The sequence below is a fragment of the Cupressus sempervirens genome, chromosome 1 (assembly GCF_028749045.1).
Source record: "Cupressus sempervirens isolate cs-2001-9-10 chromosome 1, ASM2874904v1, whole genome shotgun sequence".
NCBI lineage: Eukaryota > Viridiplantae > Streptophyta > Pinopsida > Cupressales > Cupressaceae > Cupressus > Cupressus sempervirens.
The window spans coordinates 610,387,048-610,398,230 of NC_143118.1; positions in this window are offsets into that span (position 1 = coordinate 610,387,048).

An 11,183-nucleotide genomic window follows, 5' to 3' on the forward strand; every position below is an offset into this window, starting at 1 on the left:
GTCACGAGTGACAAGGGAGCCTTTGTGATCGGAAGCTCCCCATGGCCATTCGATGAGAAGAGCCATTGCTTGTGTGAGCAAGGACGAATGCAGCCTCGGATTCCAAACGAAATCAACGACATCGGATCTATATACAAGAGCGGAATGAAGCAGCAGCCCGTTTGCGATGCGCGGCTCCCCAAAGTTGCTATTCTTTCTCACTCCATCGGGGCACAAATTCGGGAGTTGTTCGACAGCGGTCGTCGTTCCAATGGGTGTCATTGCGGCGAAATTTGTTCACAGCTAAGATTGGTTTTTGTGAGAGATGGGTATGAAAGCACATCCCGATTGCTACGCGGGAGCTCCCTAAGGTCGCCTCTGTGCCAACTCGATCGGCACAACATTGGGAATGGTTCGACAGCGGTTGTCGTTCCAATGTGTCATCGGGGGATGTCTTGGAAAGTGGTCTTTCTTTCACTGAATGGGGGATGTCTTGGAAAGTGGTCTTTCTTGCAAGGGCGAGCTCGCGTCTAGCACTTGGACTGTGCGTCGCGTCACAAGTGAATGGGGAGATCTCTCTGTGAATGGCGGCATGGTGATTGCAAGAGAAAATTGACTTAGTCGGAGCCATTGGCCTCGGGCCATTGTGACGGCCTCGCAATTTCTCTTTAATTGCAACCTATGTTTGCGTAGTAGCAGAGTTTGCATGTAAGATGGGCCTTGTTCTCGAGAGTTCCAGGAGATGACCTCCGGAACTTTTGGATTGGGCCCCTTCAAGGTGAAATTCATCCAGCTCGATGACCATTTCAGTCCCTCGGCTCCATGAACTCACATCTCCCAACCGATGACAATCTTTTGCTCCTCTGCCGACCTCATAAAAAATTGGGTCGTGAATGGCTGTTTGGTAGGAATTTTAAAGGATTTGGATTTTCAAGGCGGATGTCGGTGTGTTCGCTAATTTCTAATGCAGAGCGAGCCTCGCACTAATAGCTTATATAGGAGAGGTGGTTGCCGCGAGCCTCTCCCGTGCCCCTCTCATTGATTCAACGCCGGTGTCAAGGCGGATGGATATGTCAGATTTTGAAACGGTGGACGCCGACGTTGAATCAATTAGAGGGGCATGAAGCCCACCCTGGATGTGCTATTCCTCGACTCTCCTTTAAATCATGTTTTCTTCTCGCTCAGCTTGGCGCAATTTCGGAAAAAGGTTTTGGCAGCGGTTGCCATCCCTCACCGCGTCTACTTGGTGATTTTAAAACTCGATCTAAAACGGGAGCCCTCGCCTAGCACCTCCGTCCGGTGTTGCTCGGGTATTGCATAAAATTATGCCAACGGCGCGAATCCCCCAACGAATGCCTACGCTTGGACCCTCTCTTAGATCACCTTCTTCGATCACTCGACCGACGCAACTACGGAAGAGACTTGGCAGCGGTTGCCATTCTACAGCGCATCTGTTCAGCGATTTCGAAGTTGATCTAATGGCGAGCCCTTGTCTCTAGCCATGAGGTGGGTGCTTGGCGCTCTAGCAAAATTTTTTGCGTGCCTATCGCGGCTACAATGGGAGAGGTGGTTGCCGCGAGCCTCTCCCGTGCCCCCCTCATTGATTCAACGCCGCTGTCAGGGCGGATGGATATGTCGGATTTCGAAACGGTGGACGCCGACGTTGAATCAATTAGAGGGGCATGAAGCCCACCCTCGAGGGTGCTATTCCTGGACTCTCCTTTAGATCATGTTTTCTTGTCACTCAGCTGGCGCAATTTCGGAAAAAGGTTTGGCAGCGGTTGCCAGCCCTCACCGCGTCTACTCGGTGATTTTAAAACTCGATCTAAAACGGGAGCCCTCGTCTAGCACCTCCGTCCGGTGTTGCTCGGGTATTGCATAAATTTATGCCATCGGCGCGAATCCCCCAACGAATGCCTACGCTTGGACCCTCTCTTAGATCACCTTCTTCGATCACTCGACCGACGCAACTACGGAAGAGACTTGGCAGCGGTTGCCATTCTACAGCGCGTCTGTTCAGCGATTTCGAAGTTGATCTAATGGCGAGCCCTTGTCTCTAGGCATGAGGTGGGTGCTTGGCGCTCTAGCAAAACTTTTTGCGTGCCTATCGCGGCTACAACGGGAGAGGTGGTTGCCGCGAGCCTCTCCCGTGCCCCCCTCATTGATTCAACGCCGCTGTCAGGGCGGATGGATATGTCGGATTTTGAAACGGTGGACGGCGATGTTGAATCAATTAGAGGGGCATGAAGCCCACCCTCGAGGGTGCTATTCCTGGTCTCTCCTTTAGATCATGTTTTCTTGTCACTCAGCTGGCGCAATTTCGGAAAAAGGTTTGGCAGCGGTTGCCAGCCCTCACCGCGTCTACTCGGTGATTTTAAAACTCGATCTAAAACGGGAGCCCTCGTCTAGCACCTCCGTCCGGTGTTGCTCGGGTATTGCATAAATTTATGCCATCGGCGCGAATCCCCCAACGAATGCCTACGCTTGGACTCTCTCTTAGATCACCTTCTTCGATCACTCGACCGACGCAACTACGGAAGAGACTTGGCAGCGGTTGCCATTCTACAGCGCGTCTGTTCAGCGATTTCGAAGTTGATCTAATGGCGAGCCCTTGTCTCTAGCCATGAGGTGGGTGCTTGGCGCTCTAGCAAAATTTTTTGCGTGCCTATCGCGGCTACAACGGGAGAGGCGGTTGCCGCGAGCCTCTCCCGTGCCCCCCTCATTGATTCAACGCCGCTGTCAGGGCGGATGGATATGTCGGATTTTGAAACGGTGGACGGCGACGTTGAATCAATTAGAGGGGCATGAAGCCCACCCTCGAGGGTGCTATTCCTGGGCTCTCCTTTAGATCATGTTTTCTTGTCACTCGGCTGGCGCAATTTCGGAAAAAGGTTTGGCAGCGGTTGCCAGCCCTCACCGCGTCTACTAGGTGATTTTAAAACTCGATCTAAAACGGGAGCCCTCGTCTAGCACCTCCGTCCGGTGTTGCTCGGGTATTCCATAAATTTATGCCATCGGCGCGAATCCCCCAACGAATGCCTACGCTTGGACCCTCTCTTAGATCACCTTCTTCGATCACTCGACCGACGCAACTACGGAAGAGACTTGGCAGCGGTTGCCATTCTACAGCGCGTCTGTTCAGCGATTTCGAAGTTGATCTCATGGCGAGCCCTTGTCTCTAGGCATGAGGTGGGTGCTTGGCGCTCTAGCAAAATTTTTTTGCGTGCCTATCGCGGCTACAAGGGGAGAGGTGGTTGCCGCGAGCCTCTCCCGTGCCCCCCTCATTGATTCAACGCCGCTGTCAGGGCGGATGGATATGTCGGATTTTGAAACGGTGGACGGCGACGTTGAATCAATTAGAGGGGCATGAAGCCCACCCTCGAGGGTGCTATTCCTGGACTCTCCTTTAGATCATGTTTTCTTGTCACTCAGCTGGCGCAATTTCGGAAAAAGGTTTGGCAGCGGTTGCCAGCCCTCACCGCGTCTACTCGGTGATTTTAAAACTCGATCTAAAACGGGAGCCCTCGTCTAGCACCTCCGTCCGGTGTTGCTCGGGTATTGCATAAATTTATGTCATCGGCGCGAATCCCCCAACGAATGCCTACGCTTGGACCCTCTCTTAGATCACCTTCTTCGATCACTCGACCGACGCAACTACGGAAGAGACTTGGCAGCGGTTGCCATTCTACAGCGCGTCTGTTCAGCGATTTTGAAGTTGATCTAATGGCGAGCCCTTGTCTCTAGCCATGAGGTGGGTGCTTGGCGCTCTAGCAAAATTTTTTGCGTGCCTATCGCGGCTACAACGGGAGAGGTGGTTGCCGCGAGCCTCTTCCGTGCCCCCCTCATTGATTCAACGCCGCTGTCAGGGCGGATGGATATGTCGGATTTTGAAACGGTGGACGCCGACGTTGAATCAATTAGAGGGGCATGAAGCCCACCCTCGAGGGTGCTATTCCTGGGCTCTCCTTTAGATCATGTTTTCTTGTCACTCAGCTGGCGCAATTTCGGAAAAAGGTTTGGCAGCGGTTGCCAGCCCTCACCGCTTCTACTTGGTGATTTTAAAACTCGATCTAAAACGGGAGCCCTCGTCTAGCACCTCCGTCCGGTGTTGCTCGGGTAATGCATAAATTTATGCCATCGGCGCGAATCCCCCAACGAATGCCTACGCGTGGACCCTCTCTTAGATCACCTTCTTCGATCACTCGACCGACGCAACTACGGAAGAGACTTGGCAGCGGTTGCCATTCTACAGCGCGTCTGTTCAGCGATTTCGAAGTTGATCTAATGGCGAGCCCTTGTCTCTAGGCATGAGGTGGGTGCTTGGCGCTCTAGCAAAATTTTTTTGCGTGCCTATCGCGGCTACAAGGGGAGAGGTGGTTTCCGCGAGCCTCTCCCGTGCCCCCCTCATTGATTCAACGCCGCTGTGAGGGCGGATGGATATGTCGGATTTTGAAACGGTGGACGGCGACGTTGAATCAATTAGAGGGGCATGAAGCCCACCCTCGAGGGTGCTATTCCTGGACTCTCCTTTAGATCATGTTTTCTTGTCACTCAGCTGGCGCAATTTCGGAAAAAGGTTTGGCAGCGGTTGCCAGCCCTCACCGCGTCTACTCGGTGATTTTAAAACTCGATCTAAAACGGGAGCCCTCGTCTAGCACCTCCGTCCGGTGTTGCTCGGGTATTGCATAAATTTATGCCATCGGCGCGAATCCCCCAACGAATGCCTACGCTTGGACCCTCTATTAGATCACCTTCTTCGATCACTCGACCGACGCAACTACGGAAGAGACTTGGCAGCGGTTGCCATTCTACAGCGCGTCTGTTCAGCGATTTCGAAGTTGATCTAATGGCGAGCCCTTGTCTCTAGCCATGAGGTGGGTGCTTGGCGCTCTAGCAAAATTTTTTGCATGCCTATCGCGGCTACAACGGGAGAGGTGGTTGCCGCGAGCCTCTCCCGTGCCCCCCTCATTGATTCAACGCCGCTGTCAGGGCGGATGGATATGTCGGATTTTGAAACGGTGGACGGCGACGTTGAATCAATTAGAGGGGCATGAAGCCCACCCTCGAGGGTGCTATTCCTGGACTCTCCTTTAGATCATGTTTTCTTGTCACTCAGCTGGCGCAATTTCGGAAAAAGGTTTGGCAGCGGTTGCCAGCCCTCACCGCGTCTACTTGGTGATTTTAAAACTCGATCTAAAACGGGAGCCCTCGTCTAGCACCTCCGTCCGGTGTTGCTCAGGTATTGCATAATTTTTTGCTATCGGCGCAAAACCCCCAACGAATCCCTAGCCTTGGACTCTCTCTTAGGTCACCTTCTTCGATCACTCGACCGACGCAATTACGGAAGAGGCTTGGCAGCGGTTGCCATTCCATAGCGCGTCTGTTCAGCGATTTCGAAGTTGATCTACTAATGGCGAGCCCTTGTCTAGCCATGAGGTGGGTGCTTGGGGCTCTAGCAATTTTTTGTGTGCCTATCGCGGCTACAATGGGAGCTTTGGTACCAAAAGTTCTCGTCGACCCTCCCCAATAGAAATCAGTGCTGGTGTTCGCGAAAGACACGTTATTCGGATTTTTGGAATATTGGCACCAGCATCGTTTCTATTGGGAGGGCCGTGAAGCCATCCCAATTTTGCTATGCGAGGGCTCGCCCCCCAGAGTCGTTCTCTACGCAACAACTTCTTTGGCACAAAATTTTCAGAATGGTTCGGCAGCGGTTGTCGTTCCAATGGTGCCGTTGTGGTGGTTGCCTGGGCAGCGATCTGAAGGGCGACCCGTCGTCTAGCAGTTGGCCTGCGCATCACGAGTGACAAGGGAGCCTTTGTTATCGGAAGCTCCCCGTGGCCATTCGATTAGAAGAGCCATTGCTTGTTTGAGCAAGGACGAATGCAGCCTCAGATTCCAAACGAAATCAACGATTTCGGATCCTATATAAGAGCGGAATGAAGCAGCAGCACAGCCCGTTTGCTATGCGCGGCTCCCCAAAGTTGCTCTTCTTTCTCACTCCATTGCCACAATTTTGGGAGTTGTTCGACAGCGGTTGTCGTTCCAATGTGTCATTGCGGTGATCTGGAGAGCGATGCTAAGGGCGGGAGCTTGTGTCTAGAATTTGGGATGTTTGTGCGAGCGAGCAGGGGAGCTTCTCTTATCGGAACCTCTCCGTGGCCTTTGAATATATAGACCCAGTGCCGACGATATCGATGGATGCGAGCCCTTGGATTCCAAATTTGTCCACAGCTGACATTGGTTTTTGTGAGAGATGGGCACGAAAGCACATCCCGATTGCTACGCGGGAGCTCCCTAAGGTCGCCTCTATGCCAACTCGATCGGCACAACATTGGGAATGGTTCGACAGCGGTTTACGTTCCAATGTGTCATCGGGGGATGTCTTGGAAAGTGGTCTTTCTTTCAAGGGCGAGCTCGCGTCTAGACCTTGGATTGTGCGTCGCGTCACAAGTGAATGGGGAGATCTCTCTGTGAACGGCGGCATGGTGATTGCAAGAGAAAATTGACTTTAGTCGGAGCCATTGGCCTCGGGCCATTGTGACGGCCTCGCAATTTCTCTTTAATTGCAACCTATGTTTGCGCAGTAGCAGAGTTTGCATGTAAGATGGGCCTTGTTGTCGAGAGTTCCAGGAGATGACCTCCGGAACTTTTGGATTGGGGGCCCCTTCAAGGTGAAATTCATCCAGTTGATCGGATGAGCTCGATGACCATTTCAGTCCCTCGGCTCCATGAACTCACATCTCCTAACCGATGACAATCTTTTGCTCCTCTGCCGACCCCATAAAAAATTGGGTCGTGAATGGCTGTTTGGTAGGAATTTTAAAGGATTTGGATTTTTAAGGCGGATGTCGGTGTGTTCGCTAATTTCTAATGCAGAGCGAGCCTCGCACTAATAGCTTATATAGGAGAGGTGGTTGCCGCGAGCCTCTCCCGTGCCCCTCTCATTGATTCAACGCCGGTGTCAAGGCGGATGGATATGTCGGATTTTGAAACGGTGGACGCCGACGTTGAATCAATTAGAGGGGCATGGAGCCCACCCCGGATGTGCTATTCCTCGACTCTCCTTTAGATCATGTTTTCTTCTCACTCAGCTGGCGCAATTTCGGAAAAGGGTTTGGCAGCGGTTGCCATCCCTCACCGCGTCTACTCGGTGATTTTAAAACTCGATCTAAAACGGGAGCCCTCGTCTAGCACCTCCGTCCGGTGTTGCTCGGGTATTGCATAAATTTATGCCATCGGCGCGAATCCCCCAACGAAAGCCTACGCTTGGACCCTCTCTTAGATCACCTTCTTCGATCACTCGACCGACGCAACTACGGAAGAGACTTGGCAGCGGTTGCCATTCTACAGCGCGTCTGTTCAGCGATTTCGAAGTTGATCTCATGGCGAGCCCTTGTCTCTAGGCATGAGGTGGGTGCTTGGCGCTCTAGCAAAATTTTTTTGCGTGCCTATCGCGGCTACAAGGGGAGAGGTGGTTGCCGCGAGCCTCTCCCGTGCCCCCCTCATTGATTCAACGCCGCTGTCAGGGCGGATGGATATGTCGGATTTTGAAACGGTGGACGGCGACGTTGAATCAATTAGAGGGGCATGAAGCCCACCCTCGAGGGTGCTATTCCCGGACTCTCCTTTAGATCATGTTTTCTTGTCACTCAGCTGGCGCAATTTCGGAAAAAGGTTTGGCAGCGGTTGCCAGCCCTCACCGCGTCTACTCGGTGATTTTAAAACTCGATCTAAAACGGGAGCCCTCGTCTAGCACCTCCGTCCGGTGTTGCTCGGGTATTGCATAAATTTATGCCATCGGCGCGAATCCCCCAACGAATGCCTACGCTTGGACCCTCTCTTAGATCACCTTCTTCGATCACTCGACCGACGCAACTACGGAAGAGACTTGGCAGCGGTTGCCATTCTACAGCGCGTCTGTTCAGCGATTTCGAAGTTGATCTAATGGCGAGCCCTTGTCTCTAGGCATGAGGTGGGTGCTTGGCGCTCTAGCAAAATTTTTTGCGTGCCTATCGCGGCTACAACGGGAGGGGTGGTTGCCGCGAGCCTCTCCCGTGCCCCCCTCATTGATTCAACGCCGCTGTCAGGGCGGATGGATATGTCGGATTTTGAAACGGTGGACGGCGACGTTGAATCAATTGGAGGGGCATGAAGCCCACCCTCGAGGGTGCTATTCCTGGACTCTCCTTTAGATCATGTTTTCTTGTAACTCAGCTGGCGCAATTTCGGAAAAAGGTTTGGCAGCGGTTGCCAGCCCTCACCGCGTCTACTCGGTGATTTTAAAACTCGATCTAAAACGGGAGCCCTCGTCTAGCACCTCCGTCCGGTGTTGCTCGGGTATTGCATAAATTTATGCCATCGGCGCGAATCCCCCAACGAATGCCTACGCTTGGACCCTATCTTAGATCACCTTCTTCGATCACTCGACCGACGCAACTACGGAAGAGACTTGGCAGCGGTTGCCATTCTACAGCGCGTCTGTTCAGCGATTTCGAAGTTGATCTAATGGCGAGCCCTTGTCTCTAGGCATGAGGTGGGTGCTTGGCGCTCTAGCAAAATTTTTTGCGTGCCTATCGCGGCTACAACGGGAGAGGTGGTTGCCGCGAGCCTCTCCCGTGCCCCCCTCATTGATTCAACGCCGCTGTCAGGGCGGATGGATATGTCGGATTTTGAAACGGTGGACGGCGACGTTGAATCAATTAGAGGGGCATGAAGCCCACCCTCGAGGGTGCTATTCCTGGACTCTCCTTTAGATCATGTTTTCTTGTCACTCAGCTGGCGCAATTTCGGAAAAAGGTTTGGCAGCGGTTGCCAGCCCTCACCGCGTCTACTTGGTGATTTTAAAACTCGATCTAAAACGGGAGCCCTCGTCTAGCACCTCCGTCCGGTGTTGCTCGGGTAATGCATAAATTTATGCCATCGGCGCGAATCCCCCAACGAATGCCTACGCTTGGACCCTCTCTTAGATCACCTTCTTCGATCACTCGATCGACGCAACTACGGAAGAGACTTGGCAGCGGTTGCCATTCTACAGCGCGTCTGTTCAGCGATTTCGAAGTTTTGATCTAATGGCGAGCCCTTGTCTCTAGGCATGAGGTGGGTGCTTGGCGCTCGAGCAAAATTTTTTGCGTGCCTATCGCGGCTACGATGGGAGAGGTGGTTGCCGCGAGCCTCTCCCGTGCCCTCCTCATTGATTCAACGCCGCTGTCAGGGCGGATGGAAATGTCGGATTTTGAAACGGTGGACGGCGACGCTGAATCAATTAGAGGGGCATGAAGCCCACCCTCGAGGGTGCTATTCCTGGACTCTCCTTTAGATCATGTATTCTTGTCACTCAGCTGGCGCAATTTCAGAAAAAGGTTTGGCAGCGGTTGCCAGCCCCTCACCGCGTCTACTTGGTGATTTTAAAACTCGATCTAAAACGGGAGCCCTCGTCTTGCACCTCCGTCCGGTGTTGCTCGGGTATTGCACAAATTTTTGCCATCGGCGCGAATCCCCCAATGAATGCCTACACGCTTGGACCCTCTCTTAGATCACCTTCTTCGATCACTCGACCGACGCAATTACGGAAGAGACTTGGCAGCGGTTGCCATTCTACACCGCGTCCGTTATGCGATTTCGAAGTTGATCTAATGGCGAGCCCTTGTCTATAGCAATGAGGTGGGTACTTGGCGCTCTAGCAAAATTTTTTGCGAGCCTATCGCGGCTACAATGGGAGAGGTGGTTGCCGCGAGCCTCTCCCGTGCCCAGCTCATTGATTCAACGCCGCTGTCAGGGCGGATGGATATGTCGGATTTTGAAACGGTGGACGCCGACGTTGAATCAATTAGAAGGGCATGAAGCCCACCTTCGAGGGTGGTGCTATTCCTGGACTCTCCTTTACATCATGTTTTCTTGTCACTCAACTGGCGCAATTTCGGAAAAAGGTTTGGCAGCGGTTGCCAGCCCTCACCGCGTCTTCTTGGTGATTTTAAAACTCGATCTAAAACGGGAGCCCTCGTCTAGCGGCTCTGTGCCAACTCGATCGGCACAACATTGGGAAATGGTTCGACAGCGGTTGTCGTTCCAATGTGTCATCGGGGGATGCCTTGGAAAGTGGCCTTTCAAGGGCGAGCTCGCGTCTAGCCCTTGGATTGTGCGTCGCGTCACAAGTGAATGGGGGAGATCTCTCTGTGAACGGCGGCATGGTGATTGCAAGAGAAAATTGACTTAGTCGGAGCATTGGCCTCGGGCCATTGTGACGGCCTTGCAATTTCTCTTTAATTGCAACCTATGTTTGCGCAGTAGCAGAGTTTGCATGTAAGATGGGCCTTGTTCTCGAGAGTTCCAGGAGATGACCTCCGGAACTTTTGGATTGGGCCCCTTCAAGGTGAAATTCATCCAGCTGATCGGATGAAGCTCGATGTGCTTGTATCTATTCCGAGACGGTAATGATGGTCATTAATCTGTGGCGGTGAGTATTATCCCATTCGGTAATCGCAATGGCGGAGCTGGTGGGAAGTACTTGTCGCTTTGTTTTGATGGATATACCCTATATGTAGGTGTCTGCACGGCTTGCAACACACTGCACATTTGGTGTTCGATTCTAAGATGCGCTTGTTGCTGAGTGTGTATGGAGTTGTATCTTTTAGCCAAGGGCTCCGTCTCATTGGCACGTTCTATCATCGCATTTTTATCCTGCCCGGACGGCAAGAAGGAAAGAGGTGGTTTGGTTGCACGGGTGCATTGCTCGACGTCCCTAATTTCATCAAGGGTCCACTCTCCACCCTAAGTTTTTGCCGATCCGATCGGTAGAGCCTTGGGATTGAGAGGGGGGCCGGCGAAAGGTTTGGTTGCCGCATAATTTATTCGCTAGTGCGTTCTCGGTGCGTGCTCGCCTCTTCACTGTCTCATCCTACAGAAGTGCATGGCACTCTGTCGTGACAGCCTTTGTGGTCCGGGCCAGTAGAAGCGTAGAGTATTACCGATAATTTTTGTTTGGATGCGGAAACTCTCCATGCCCTGTCCTGCCCTGTGCGACGATCCGAACGGCTGCGGCTCGTGGGTTCCGCGGGAGATACTCTTCTTCAGCTCCCCCCCTAAAGAGAGCATTCGGTGTTTGCATTGTGTGGACAAAAGGCCCAAGGCGTTTCATCTCTCTCTTCAGATGCGAAATTCTGGGAGGGCTTGTCGAAGTATGGCCGTTTGTACGGGGTGCACCA